The 14543-nt window shown below is 47.9% G+C and overlaps 3 non-coding genes across 3 annotated transcripts; all 3 read right to left on the reverse strand.

The window, feature by feature from the left end:
- Positions 1-874: 874 nt before the first annotated feature.
- Positions 875-1073, reverse strand: LOC136593754 (U2 spliceosomal RNA). Its single transcript, XR_010788341.1, has one exon. It is a non-coding gene; the product is annotated as a U2 spliceosomal RNA (small nuclear RNA).
- A 7756-nt stretch (positions 1074-8829) lies between these two features.
- Positions 8830-9020, reverse strand: LOC136593724 (U2 spliceosomal RNA). Its single transcript, XR_010788313.1, has one exon. It is a non-coding gene; the product is annotated as a U2 spliceosomal RNA (small nuclear RNA).
- Positions 9021-11809: 2789 nt separating this feature from the next.
- On the reverse strand, positions 11810-12000 carry LOC136593726 (U2 spliceosomal RNA). Its single transcript, XR_010788314.1, has one exon. It is a non-coding gene; the product is annotated as a U2 spliceosomal RNA (small nuclear RNA).
- Between the last annotated feature and the right edge of the window lie 2543 nt (positions 12001-14543).

Below are 14543 nucleotides of genomic sequence, written 5' to 3' on the forward strand. Positions count from 1 at the left end.
TTCTTTCTTTACTGTATTGACTGCGGTCTGTAATCGAGCGGTTGAACTGTTTCTGTGTCCATGCATTGAATAAAGCAATACATCCTTGTAAAGTAGACGTCCGTTCGTTGGAGTTCTTTGCTCCCCGAGTGTTGCTCCATCTCTAAACGTTGGCCTGGATCTTCATGGACGAATACTGCCCATCCCACGTGGAGCGTGTATCTCAGCCCGCGTGGAGTGCTGCAGTCCAATGAGGTATTCCGTGCTACATAGCAAGCCTTGGGCCTGTGTGATTGGGGGTCCGCTGCTGTCTGTCCACTCTGAAGCGCGCATCCGGGGCCGGCCGCTTTTCGACTACCAGCGACTGCAGGTCACACACACAGGCTGGTTGGAATGGCCTAGCATTATCCTGATCCGGAGGTGTAACTTGAAGCTGCGGGGCCCCAGTACAAAGTCTGGAACTGGGCCCCCAAACTATAAAGCTTCATTGATAGCATTGGTTTACAATGTGGGGAAGAGAGACTTTATGGGCCCCCTGGGGCTCCGGGCCCCCTGCACATACACCCATGACCCGAATACGTGGAGCATACAGACGCAGGCTGCCAGGATACGCTGTGCCTGCCCGATGTTTCCAACTTGGCTATTAGCGCAGCGGTAGGTACGAACTATAGAGTGCGGCTGCCATATGAACTGGTGTGTGTGTTGTTTTGCTTCCAGTTGTACCTGTGCTGTGCACACTCTGGCAGACGCAGCTGCTCAGTGGATACAATGTTGCGAGCAGACGGGCTGAGTGTCAATCAAAGTGCTTGGGCGGTGGTAGCAGCAGCCGCCACAGCTGCGCTGCACCTCTTGCTCGTCGGTTTTGTTTTTCTGCTTTTGGAAACTGTTGTAGGAAAGGGGGTGCACCGGTCCTGGAGGTACTGCAATACCAGGTCAATGCGTGGAGTGGACAGAGCAAGCTCTTTTTCCAGCTCCCTGTTCTAAAAATCCATTTAATATATGGTCCCCAGATAGGGGACGTATCAGATATTAAACTGATAAGAACAGATTTTTTTTTTTTTTTTTATTTTTTTTTTTTTTTATAACCCTCAGATTGGGTTAATAGTACTCAATGCAATCTCAAGCAGCTTTCCAACTGCACTGCTGCAGTACTCACCCATCTCATCATCAGGCATTTATTTTCAACAAAGGTAACAATACAAATCACCAAACTCATGATAAATTTACAAGTTGTTTCCACTTGAGTATCTTCCATATCCCCTCCGCATCCACCCCCTGCTTTCTTTTATCCCACAAATAACAAAAATACAGTTTCCCTAACACCATTCGCACACTATCCCTCTCACTCAGTTCCATTCTTTTATACACATACACATTCCTCACATCCCACAACACTTCCTTCACACACGCCAAAAACAGCCACAACAACCTCTCTTTCACACCATCACTCACAGCCAGACCGAACATCAGAAGCTCAAAGGACAGAAAACTAACCCCGGTTATTTCTTTCAATAGCGGTCCTAGTCTCCTCAGAACCCTCCGTGCATAACTGCAATTCCAGAAGAGATGCACTATATTCTCATACCCACTACATCCATCTCTAGGACATCTGTCACTCGCCACCAATCCTCTATTCCTCTGAAATTCCCGCACCGGTAATACCCCATGCAAACTCATCCATACTATCTCCTTCTGCCTGTTTGTCATCCCCTCCATTCGCACCTTCTTCCATACTTTCTCCACATTCGCACCACTCACTGAATTTATATCACACATCTCATCCTTACACTCAATCATCCTACGCACCATACACTTATTCCTCAACACACTCACCTCAACCTCACACAACTCATTCTTCTCCACAAACTTTACTACCCATTCGTACCATTCAGGTACCTCAAAAGCAACCGGCTTTGTCAGATCCCTCTCACACCACTTCATTCTCACAAACACTCTCCCAGCCAGAAACTTCATCATGCATGCAAACTTTCTCTCTTTGCTAATTGTAACTAACAGAAAAACCAATATGTTGGTTCCAAAAAATACCTCTAGATTTGGGAAGCTCATTCCCCCTTTCCTCCAACTCCTGACTACTACCTCCCTCCTCAACCTCTCCATTCTGGACCCCCAGAAGAAAACAAAAAGGACCCTATTTAAACTCCTCAGTCCCATATATCCTGGCGGAAAAACCATTGCCACGAACAAAAACATCGGCAAAATAATGCTCTTTATAATAACGGTCTTACCTATAAAGGTAAGGCTTCTCATCTTCCAGAAGTTCAGGCGCCTCTCAGCTTTCTGTTTCACCTCACTCCAGCTATCCTTCCCATCCAGCCTCTCATTAAACTGAATGCCTAGGACCTTAATTGGTCCAGAGACCTCCTTCATGCCAGCATCAGGACTAAGTACCGCATCCCCAAACACTTTGCATTCGCTTTTGTCCCAATTAACCCTAAAAGCAGATGCCCCACAAAAAATAGACACAAGCAACTTCACACGTCTCACCGCACACTCAGAATCACACAGCACACACACATCATCCATATATGCATTCACCTTCAGTTCTCTCCCCCCACTACCCGGAACAAGCACACCTCTCACAATCTTATCACGCCTCAGCAAACACAACAAGGGCTCAATCGCGCAGATGAAAGCAACTGGCGAGAGCGGGCAACCCTGGCGCACACCAGACAACACATTCACTCTCCTTCCAACACTACCATTCACCAACATTCTGCTATATATCCTATCATACAAACTTCTCACTCTGCACACAAAATCAGACGGAAACCCCATTCGCAACAACACACGGAACAAAAAACTATGTGACAATCTATCATACGCTTTTTCAAAATCAATAGACACCAAATACGCATTTTTCTTTCTACTCTTGCAATCCCACAGACAATCCCTCAACAAACACAGACTCTCATGCACACGTCTCCCAGGCACCGCACAAAACTGATCATCACCCACAACACATTCAACCACATCACGCATACGATTCGCAATCACTTTGGCGTAGATCTTGTAATCACAATTCAATAAAGTAATAGGACGCCAATTCTTTAACTGCCTCAGATCTCCCTTTTTCGGTATTAGCACACACACACCCCCACGCATACTGTCAGCCATCTCCACATTCACCCACATATACTTACATACTTCACATACATCCTTCCCCACCACATTCCACAGACGGCGGTAGAACTCAGCCGGCAGACCGTCTTCCCCTGGAGTCTTATTTGCAGCCATCCTCTGCACAACATCCGAAACCTCCTCGCAGGATATGTCCCGCATAACAGAGCCCTGTTCACACACATCAAGCTTGTTTTCCAGCACGCTCAGCACATCGCTCTCCAGCCTTTCATCCCTCCACTTCTCAGCATATAGATCCTCATAGAATGAGGCTACTTCTTCTCTCACCTCCTCTCTTCCCACCTCACTTCCATCCTCTCTCACCACAGTATCAATAGTGGGCTTTCTTGCAAACACCTTCTTAAAGAAGAAACGGGAACACTTCTCATCCTGCTCCATCTTCTCTAGCTTTGCTCGGTATATAATACCCCTACCCTTTTTGGTCATGTAGTTATTTATTTCCCTCTTCACTAACATGATGTCATTATGTACCTCCACCCCGCTGTCCCTGAGCCTCATCAGCAGGGTCAGCCGACCATTCAGCCTCTCATACTCCTTTCTCTCTTTGGCAGCATTCTTATAACCAATAGCTTTAAAGAAACATTTTGTTCTCCCCTTCACCCAGTCCCACCACTGCAAGATACTCCTGAACTCCTTCTTCCTCTCACTCCACCTCTTATACTCACATTCATACTGTAACCTTACTTCCTCACTCTCCAAATGACTGATATTACACTTCCACAACCCCCTCCCCCACACCGCACTCCCCCTGACATCCACCTCACATAGGACAGACTCATGGTCTGAGAATACTACAGGCTTTTGCCTATAACTTATGGCATCAAACTCATTAGAAATAAAACAATAATCCAGCCTGGAGTGGATCCCACCCCTGTCCGCATGGTAAGTAGGCATTAGCGGCCTGACGTTACACAACACCTGCACATCCTGTAAATGAAAATCAGACACAATTTCACATAACATTTTCCCGGAGACATCAAGGGAACTTTTGCTAATGTCGCAATTAAAGTCTCCAACTAAAATAGTCGGCATCCTGCCCTGAATAAATAACTGAATTTTTTCAAATAATCTCCTCCTTTCGTTTTTGCAGGTGGGTGCATAAACATTAATTAAGCGCACCTGTACATTCCCATGCAGCAGCACAGCGGACACACACCTCCCCTCCTCTATCACCACATAGCTCTGCAGTGTTACCTCACCTGAATTAATCAGGATAGCCACTCCATTATTTCTGTTACCTCCACCACCAGACCACACAGCGCCCCCATGTGGCCATTCATCAGAACTAATTACATTTTTTATGCCACACTCTTGTAAGCATATCACTGAAGCCTTCTCTTGTCTGAGTAGACTTAATATAGCCGCTCTCCTGGCCTTATTCTGGAACACTCTGACATTCTGCGAGTGAATGACTAAAACCATTATATATATAATTCTGCAGATATCATTCCACAAAAAGGCCAAGGCTCACATAGACCTTGTATCATAAATCAGCATCACTTTCGCTACTGTCACCAATGTCCGGCGCCAGTTTTTCAAACGGGTTGCTGACTTCCACTCTTTCCGCCTTACCCGCCTCATTTTTTCTTTTTTTGGCAACTTTTTTACTTGCCACTGGTATGAACTCCATTTCACTATCGCTAGCATCATTTTTATTCCCACCACCCTCCCTGTGACACAAACTAGTCTCTGGAGATGAGAAATTGCCAATATTTGCCGGGTCTGAGGGGTGGACAGGGCTCTCAACCCCCTCAATAACCTCCTCTAGTTGTCTTATGACACTGGCAACCTGGGCCTCTGACGCAGTCTCTAACTCAGGCACTTTCTGCGTATCCACCTTCCGCTTTATGTCCTCCTCTTTCCCTGCTTTAGCAGACACAGACGCAGCTCTCACCGCCTTAGCTTTCACAGGAACACCAGGTGCAACACACTTAGCAGCTCCCTGCTCAGGCTGGACAGGTACCTCGTTAGCCACAGCTGATGACCGAGGCTCTGCAGCAGCCACACCCGCAGCAGCACTCACCTTGCTGGCTGCTCCCTCGTCAGGAGCTCGCCGCCAGCCACCAGACCCACCATTCGCCGGGCAATCCTTCACCACATGTTCCGACGACCCGCAAAGATCGCACCGCTTTGGCATAGGGCAGTCGCCAGCATGGTGCCCACCGCCCTTGCAGTTTCTGCATACCAGGCCCTTGGTACAGTCAGCTTTTATGTGGCCAAACTGCTCACAATTTCGGCAATAGGTCGGCTGTCCTGAATAATATAAGTAACCCCGGTAGCCAGCGATAGAAAAATTTGCAGGGGGGTGCATCACTCCCCCAATGCGACTTGGGTTCCTCTTCAGTCTCACAATAAATTTATATTTACAATTGAAGATCCCCAGAATGTTCTTTTGTTTTTCACCTCCACGCACATGGTCACAATACTGCTCAAGGAAGCTGAAAAGGAGGCCCACATCCGTGTAAGGGTTAAACACATGAACAGTCACTATCTTCTCCTGCAAGCCAAACAGGGGGGTTATTTTAACCCCGTTAAGGAGTTCAGTGTCTCTCCGGCTTCGCAGCCATTCAAACACGTTTAAACATGTACCTTCATCACAAAAGGTGACATCATATTGCCCCTGACGGGGAAAGTCTTGCACACTGTAAATCTCCTCCAATGGTACATCACCTTTTTCCAGTAGTATGTCCCGGACGATGTAAACCACGCTATTCTTCAGGCTGTTCTTGGAATCCACCTCAAACCGAATAGTATTCTTAATTCCAGACATTCTGCAAGGTAACTGTCGGTGTAACACCACAGATGAAGCGATCCTTCTCACTGGGAAAACCCCAGCACACCCACGGCCCGCAGCCAAGACCAAGCTTTACACTTGGTCTTAGCCAAAAGGCCGAGAAGCGATAACCCGAAATGGGTTTCACCTGTAGCCCGGTCCGCCCAACTCCACTTCCAAGGCTTGAGGCAACACGCTCAGCCAGCACTCTGGGCGCACCCACAATGCACCCAGGCAGCTGGGAGAGCTATTAAAACTTTACATAGCCCCGCCCCACGCCTTCTCAACCGCGCCCAGCCTCACACCCTCAGTCCTTCCTCTTGCACCGAGCTCACGCATCCTAGGCTTGCAGAGCCTGCTGCTGCTGCAGGACTCGTCAGCTCCCTACAAACGAGGGTTAAGCCGGCGATGACACTAGAAGCAAGCACTAGTTTGTCTCTGAAGGTGCGTCGGCCGGTCGGTTGGAGGGATCTCTTCGGCCAGCCGCATTTCGAGTAGGGACGGATGGAAACTTTTTACCTAAAATAAGGGAAATTGGCTTCGGCCCCATAGGGCTTTATTGCCTTCCCCTGGGCCAGCATTAGTAGACCCTAGTAAGGAGAATATTAGAGCGGCATGGTCATCCGAAGAACTTAAAAACATACAGCAGGCCTTTTTTTCCCCGCCATACATACATAACTACAGATTTTATATTTTTTTTACATATATATATATATCTCTATCACACACACACACACAATCGTAAATCTATCTTTAATCTATATCTACAAAATCTATAATTCAGAAATAATCCATATCTATATTCTACGTAATTAATAAAGATAGATTAGATAGGATAGGATAGATAGACACATACATGCATACATACTGTATGCAAATGAGCCAGGTATTTGGAATGCTGATGATGTCACTCCCTTGTGATGTCATGAGCCAGGTGTATGGCAGGCTGATGTCACTCCATTGTGATGTCATCAATTTAGAAGCATAAATAGCGGGCTTGGCAGCGATTTCAGTCAGTCTCTGCTGCAGCTGGGAGACGGGAGATGGTCTTTATCTCTACCAAGAAGCTGCAGAACTACCGGCAACTGCAGAACTACCGGCAACTGCAAAACTACCGGCAACTGCAAAACTACCGGCAACTGCAAAACTACCGGCAACTGCAAAACTACCGGCAACTGCTGAACTACCGGCAACTGCTGAACTACCGGCAACTGCTGAACTACCGGCAACTGCTGAACTACCGGCAACTGCTGAACTACCGGCAACTGCTGAACTACCGGCAACTGCTGAACTACCGGCAACTGCATCATTTTTATTTTATTCAATATAGGTTTTATTGGTTTCATGGAGGGGGGGAAACTTTTGCCTTATCTCAAAGCAATGTAAAAATAACTTTGACAATGAAACTTAATAAATAAATTTCGAGTTGAACTATATGATGTTTGTCTGTGATATTTTATAAGGTGTACAAACAGGGGAAGGGGGGGGGGAGCGGTAAGGGAGGGTAGGTATCTATGACACGGGAGAAAGAGAAAATAAAACAAAAAGGGGGAGGGGGGGGCGCTCCGGGATTGCTGTTTCTCTTTACGATTGTGGTTTAAACGTGTTACTCACATGTCCCTGTCTGTAACCACCTAGTAAATAGGGGTGAGCTCCGGGCATCTATCCATATCGCCCAGGTGTGATACAATTTATCATAGCCTGACGGCTCATCTTGAAGCCTCATTCTCTCCCTACGCTCTATTTCGTGGATCAATGTTATTTTTAGTGGAGTGCATTTTTTATGCAGCACACAAGGGGGAGACAGCGGCCTACCAAAATCGAGTTGGCTGCTGCTGTGGCTTTCTTTTTTTTAAAAAAAAGGTAGGTTCCGTTCTTCCATGGTGAGGAATAGGCAGGGAGGTTCCGTTTTTGCCAGCTGGGGAATGCTTATAGGCAAGGCCTTATCCCTGGTGGTGCATGTAACGTCAGACCACGTTTCAGCATTCAGTCAGTCAGTGGCTGACAAACGAGCTCCATGCAAGTTTACATTAAACAGACACATTTCTTTCTTTACTGTATTGACTGCGGTCTGTAATCGAGCGGTTGAACTGTTTCTGTGTCCATGCATTGAATAAAGCAATACATCCTTGTAAAGTAGACGTCCGTTCGTTGGAGTTCTTTGCTCCCCGAGTGTTGCTCCATCTCTAAACGTTGGCCTGGATCTTCATGGACGAATACTGCCCATCCCACGTGGAGCGTGTATCTCAGCCCGCGTGGAGTGCTGCAGTCCAATGAGGTATTCCGTGCTACATAGCAAGCCTTGGGCCTGTGTGATTGGGGGTCCGCTGCTGTCTGTCCACTCTGAAGCGCGCATCCGGGGCCGGCCGCTTTTCGACTACCAGCGACTGCAGGTCACACACACAGGCTGGTTGGAATGGCCTAGCATTATCCTGATCCGGAGGTGTAACTTGAAGCTGCGGGGCCCCAGTACAAAGTCTGGAACTGGGCCCCCAAACTATAAAGCTTCATTGATAGCATTGGTTTACAATGTGGGGAAGAGAGACTTTATGGGCCCCCTGGGGCTCCGGGCCCCCTGCACATACACCCATGACCCGAATACGTGGAGCATACAGACGCAGGCTGCCAGGATACGCTGTGCCTGCCCGATGTTTCCAACTTGGCTATTAGCGCAGCGGTAGGTACGAACTATAGAGTGCGGCTGCCATATGAACTGGTGTGTGTGTTGTTTTGCTTCCAGTTGTACCTGTGCTGTGCACACTCTGGCAGACGCAGCTGCTCAGTGGATACAATGTTGCGAGCAGACGGGCTGAGTGTCAATCAAAGTGCTTGGGCGGTGGTAGCAGCAGCCGCCACAGCTGCGCTGCACCTCTTGCTCGTCGGTTTTGTTTTTCTGCTTTTGGAAACTGTTGTAGGAAAGGGGGTGCACCGGTCCTGGAGGTACTGCAATACCAGGTCAATGCGTGGAGTGGACAGAGCAAGCTCTTTTTCCAGCTCCCTGTTCTAAAAATCCATTTAATATATGGTCCCCAGATAGGGGACGTATCAGATATTAAACTGATAAGAACAGATACTACACTTGATCTTAGCCAAAAGGCCGAGAAGCGATAACCCGAAATGGGTTTCACCTGTAGCCCGGTCCGCCCAACTCCACTTCCAAGGCTTGAGGCAACACGCTCAGCCAGCACTCTGGGCGCACCCACAATGCACCCAGGCAGCTGGGAGAGCTATTAAAACTTTACATAGCCCCGCCCCACGCCTTCTCAACCGCGCCCAGCCTCACACCCTCAGTCCTTCCTCTTGCACCGAGCTCACGCATCCTAGGCTTGCAGAGCCTGCTGCTGCTGCAGGACTCGTCAGCTCCCTACAAACGAGGGTTAAGCCGGCGATGACACTAGAAGCAAGCACTAGTTTGTCTCTGAAGGTGCGTCGGCCGGTCGGTTGGAGGGATCTCTTCGGCCAGCCGCATTTCGAGTAGGGACGGATGGAAACTTTTTACCTAAAATAAGGGAAATTGGCTTCGGCCCCATAGGGCTTTATTGCCTTCCCCTGGGCCAGCATTAGTAGACCCTAGTAAGGAGAATATTAGAGCGGCATGGTCATCCGAAGAACTTAAAAACATACAGCAGGCCTTTTTTTCCCCGCCATACATACATAACTACAGATTTTATATTTTTTTTACATATATATATATATCTCTATCACACACACACACACAATCGTAAATCTATCTTTAATCTATATCTACAAAATCTATAATTCAGAAATAATCCATATCTATATTCTACGTAATTAATAAAGATAGATTAGATAGGATAGGATAGATAGACACATACATGCATACATACTGTATGCAAATGAGCCAGGTATTTGGAATGCTGATGATGTCACTCCCTTGTGATGTCATGAGCCAGGTGTATGGCAGGCTGATGTCACTCCATTGTGATGTCATCAATTTAGAAGCATAAATAGCGGGCTTGGCAGCGATTTCAGTCAGTCTCTGCTGCAGCTGGGAGACGGGAGATGGTCTTTATCTCTACCAAGAAGCTGCAGAACTACCGGCAACTGCAGAACTACCGGCAACTGCAAAACTACCGGCAACTGCAAAACTACCGGCAACTGCAAAACTACCGGCAACTGCAAAACTACCGGCAACTGCTGAACTACCGGCAACTGCTGAACTACCGGCAACTGCTGAACTACCGGCAACTGCTGAACTACCGGCAACTGCTGAACTACCGGCAACTGCTGAACTACCGGCAACTGCTGAACTACCGGCAACTGCATCATTTTTATTTTATTCAATATAGGTTTTATTGGTTTCATGGAGGGGGGGAAACTTTTGCCTTATCTCAAAGCAATGTAAAAATAACTTTGACAATGAAACTTAATAAATAAATTTCGAGTTGAACTATATGATGTTTGTCTGTGATATTTTATAAGGTGTACAAACAGGGGAAGGGGGGGGGGAGCGGTAAGGGAGGGTAGGTATCTATGACACGGGAGAAAGAGAAAATAAAACAAAAAGGGGGAGGGGGGGGCGCTCCGGGATTGCTGTTTCTCTTTACGATTGTGGTTTAAACGTGTTACTCACATGTCCCTGTCTGTAACCACCTAGTAAATAGGGGTGAGCTCCGGGCATCTATCCATATCGCCCAGGTGTGATACAATTTATCATAGCCTGACGGCTCATCTTGAAGCCTCATTCTCTCCCTACGCTCTATTTCGTGGATCAATGTTATTTTTAGTGGAGTGCATTTTTTATGCAGCACACAAGGGGGAGACAGCGGCCTACCAAAATCGAGTTGGCTGCTGCTGTGGCTTTCTTTTTTTTAAAAAAAAGGTAGGTTCCGTTCTTCCATGGTGAGGAATAGGCAGGGAGGTTCCGTTTTTGCCAGCTGGGGAATGCTTATAGGCAAGGCCTTATCCCTGGTGGTGCATGTAACGTCAGACCACGTTTCAGCATTCAGTCAGTCAGTGGCTGACAAACGAGCTCCATGCAAGTTTACATTAAACAGACACATTTCTTTCTTTACTGTATTGACTGCGGTCTGTAATCGAGCGGTTGAACTGTTTCTGTGTCCATGCATTGAATAAAGCAATACATCCTTGTAAAGTAGACGTCCGTTCGTTGGAGTTCTTTGCTCCCCGAGTGTTGCTCCATCTCTAAACGTTGGCCTGGATCTTCATGGACGAATACTGCCCATCCCACGTGGAGCGTGTATCTCAGCCCGCGTGGAGTGCTGCAGTCCAATGAGGTATTCCGTGCTACATAGCAAGCCTTGGGCCTGTGTGATTGGGGGTCCGCTGCTGTCTGTCCACTCTGAAGCGCGCATCCGGGGCCGGCCGCTTTTCGACTACCAGCGACTGCAGGTCACACACACAGGCTGGTTGGAATGGCCTAGCATTATCCTGATCCGGAGGTGTAACTTGAAGCTGCGGGGCCCCAGTACAAAGTCTGGAACTGGGCCCCCAAACTATAAAGCTTCATTGATAGCATTGGTTTACAATGTGGGGAAGAGAGACTTTATGGGCCCCCTGGGGCTCCGGGCCCCCTGCACATACACCCATGACCCGAATACGTGGAGCATACAGACGCAGGCTGCCAGGATACGCTGTGCCTGCCCGATGTTTCCAACTTGGCTATTAGCGCAGCGGTAGGTACGAACTATAGAGTGCGGCTGCCATATGAACTGGTGTGTGTGTTGTTTTGCTTCCAGTTGTACCTGTGCTGTGCACACTCTGGCAGACGCAGCTGCTCAGTGGATACAATGTTGCGAGCAGACGGGCTGAGTGTCAATCAAAGTGCTTGGGCGGTGGTAGCAGCAGCCGCCACAGCTGCGCTGCACCTCTTGCTCGTCGGTTTTGTTTTTCTGCTTTTGGAAACTGTTGTAGGAAAGGGGGTGCACCGGTCCTGGAGGTACTGCAATACCAGGTCAATGCGTGGAGTGGACAGAGCAAGCTCTTTTTCCAGCTCCCTGTTCTAAAAATCCATTTAATATATGGTCCCCAGATAGGGGACGTATCAGATATTAAACTGATAAGAACAGATACTACACTTGATCTTAGCCAAAAGGCCGAGAAGCGATAACCCGAAATGGGTTTCACCTGTAGCCCGGTCCGCCCAACTCCACTTCCAAGGCTTGAGGCAACACGCTCAGCCAGCACTCTGGGCGCACCCACAATGCACCCAGGCAGCTGGGAGAGCTATTAAAACTTTACATAGCCCCGCCCCACGCCTTCTCAACCGCGCCCAGCCTCACACCCTCAGTCCTTCCTCTTGCACCGAGCTCACGCATCCTAGGCTTGCAGAGCCTGCTGCTGCTGCAGGACTCGTCAGCTCCCTACAAACGAGGGTTAAGCCGGCGATGACACTAGAAGCAAGCACTAGTTTGTCTCTGAAGGTGCGTCGGCCGGTCGGTTGGAGGGATCTCTTCGGCCAGCCGCATTTCGAGTAGGGACGGATGGAAACTTTTTACCTAAAATAAGGGAAATTGGCTTCGGCCCCATAGGGCTTTATTGCCTTCCCCTGGGCCAGCATTAGTAGACCCTAGTAAGGAGAATATTAGAGCGGCATGGTCATCCGAAGAACTTAAAAACATACAGCAGGCCTTTTTTTCCCCGCCATACATACATAACTACAGATTTTATATTTTTTTTACATATATATATATATCTCTATCACACACACACACACAATCGTAAATCTATCTTTAATCTATATCTACAAAATCTATAATTCAGAAATAATCCATATCTATATTCTACGTAATTAATAAAGATAGATTAGATAGGATAGGATAGATAGACACATACATGCATACATACTGTATGCAAATGAGCCAGGTATTTGGAATGCTGATGATGTCACTCCCTTGTGATGTCATGAGCCAGGTGTATGGCAGGCTGATGTCACTCCATTGTGATGTCATCAATTTAGAAGCATAAATAGCGGGCTTGGCAGCGATTTCAGTCAGTCTCTGCTGCAGCTGGGAGACGGGAGATGGTCTTTATCTCTACCAAGAAGCTGCAGAACTACCGGCAACTGCAGAACTACCGGCAACTGCAAAACTACCGGCAACTGCAAAACTACCGGCAACTGCAAAACTACCGGCAACTGCAAAACTACCGGCAACTGCAAAACTACCGGCAACTGCTGAACTACCGGCAACTGCTGAACTACCGGCAACTGCTGAACTACCGGCAACTGCTGAACTACCGGCAACTGCTGAACTACCGGCAACTGCTGAACTACCGGCAACTGCATCATTTTTATTTTATTCAATATAGGTTTTATTGGTTTCATGGAGGGGGGGAAACTTTTGCCTTATCTCAAAGCAATGTAAAAATAACTTTGACAATGAAACTTAATAAATAAATTTCGAGTTGAACTATATGATGTTTGTCTGTGATATTTTATAAGGTGTACAAACAGGGGAAGGGGGGGGGGAGCGGTAAGGGAGGGTAGGTATCTATGACACGGGAGAAAGAGAAAATAAAACAAAAAGGGGGAGGGGGGGGCGCTCCGGGATTGCTGTTTCTCTTTACGATTGTGGTTTAAACGTGTTACTCACATGTCCCTGTCTGTAACCACCTAGTAAATAGGGGTGAGCTCCGGGCATCTATCCATATCGCCCAGGTGTGATACAATTTATCATAGCCTGACGGCTCATCTTGAAGCCTCATTCTCTCCCTACGCTCTATTTCGTGGATCAATGTTATTTTTAGTGGAGTGCATTTTTTATGCAGCACACAAGGGGGAGACAGCGGCCTACCAAAATCGAGTTGGCTGCTGCTGTGGCTTTCTTTTTTTTAAAAAAAAGGTAGGTTCCGTTCTTCCATGGTGAGGAATAGGCAGGGAGGTTCCGTTTTTGCCAGCTGGGGAATGCTTATAGGCAAGGCCTTATCCCTGGTGGTGCATGTAACGTCAGACCACGTTTCAGCATTCAGTCAGTCAGTGGCTGACAAACGAGCTCCATGCAAGTTTACATTAAACAGACACATTTCTTTCTTTACTGTATTGACTGCGGTCTGTAATCGAGCGGTTGAACTGTTTCTGTGTCCATGCATTGAATAAAGCAATACATCCTTGTAAAGTAGACGTCCGTTCGTTGGAGTTCTTTGCTCCCCGAGTGTTGCTCCATCTCTAAACGTTGGCCTGGATCTTCATGGACGAATACTGCCCATCCCACGTGGAGCGTGTATCTCAGCCCGCGTGGAGTGCTGCAGTCCAATGAGGTATTCCGTGCTACATAGCAAGCCTTGGGCCTGTGTGATTGGGGGTCCGCTGCTGTCTGTCCACTCTGAAGCGCGCATCCGGGGCCGGCCGCTTTTCGACTACCAGCGACTGCAGGTCACACACACAGGCTGGTTGGAATGGCCTAGCATTATCCTGATCCGGAGGTGTAACTTGAAGCTGCGGGGCCCCAGTACAAAGTCTGGAACTGGGCCCCCAAACTATAAAGCTTCATTGATAGCATTGGTTTACAATGTGGGGAAGAGAGACTTTATGGGCCCCCTGGGGCTCCGGGCCCCCTGCACATACACCCATGACCCGAATACGTGGAGCATACAGACGCAGGCTGCCAGGATACGCTGTGCCTGCCCGATGTTTCCAACTTGGCTATTAGCG

The sequence above is a fragment of the Eleutherodactylus coqui genome, unplaced genomic scaffold (assembly GCF_035609145.1).
Source record: "Eleutherodactylus coqui strain aEleCoq1 unplaced genomic scaffold, aEleCoq1.hap1 HAP1_SCAFFOLD_290, whole genome shotgun sequence".
In the NCBI taxonomy this organism is placed as follows: Eukaryota; Metazoa; Chordata; class Amphibia; order Anura; family Eleutherodactylidae; genus Eleutherodactylus; species Eleutherodactylus coqui.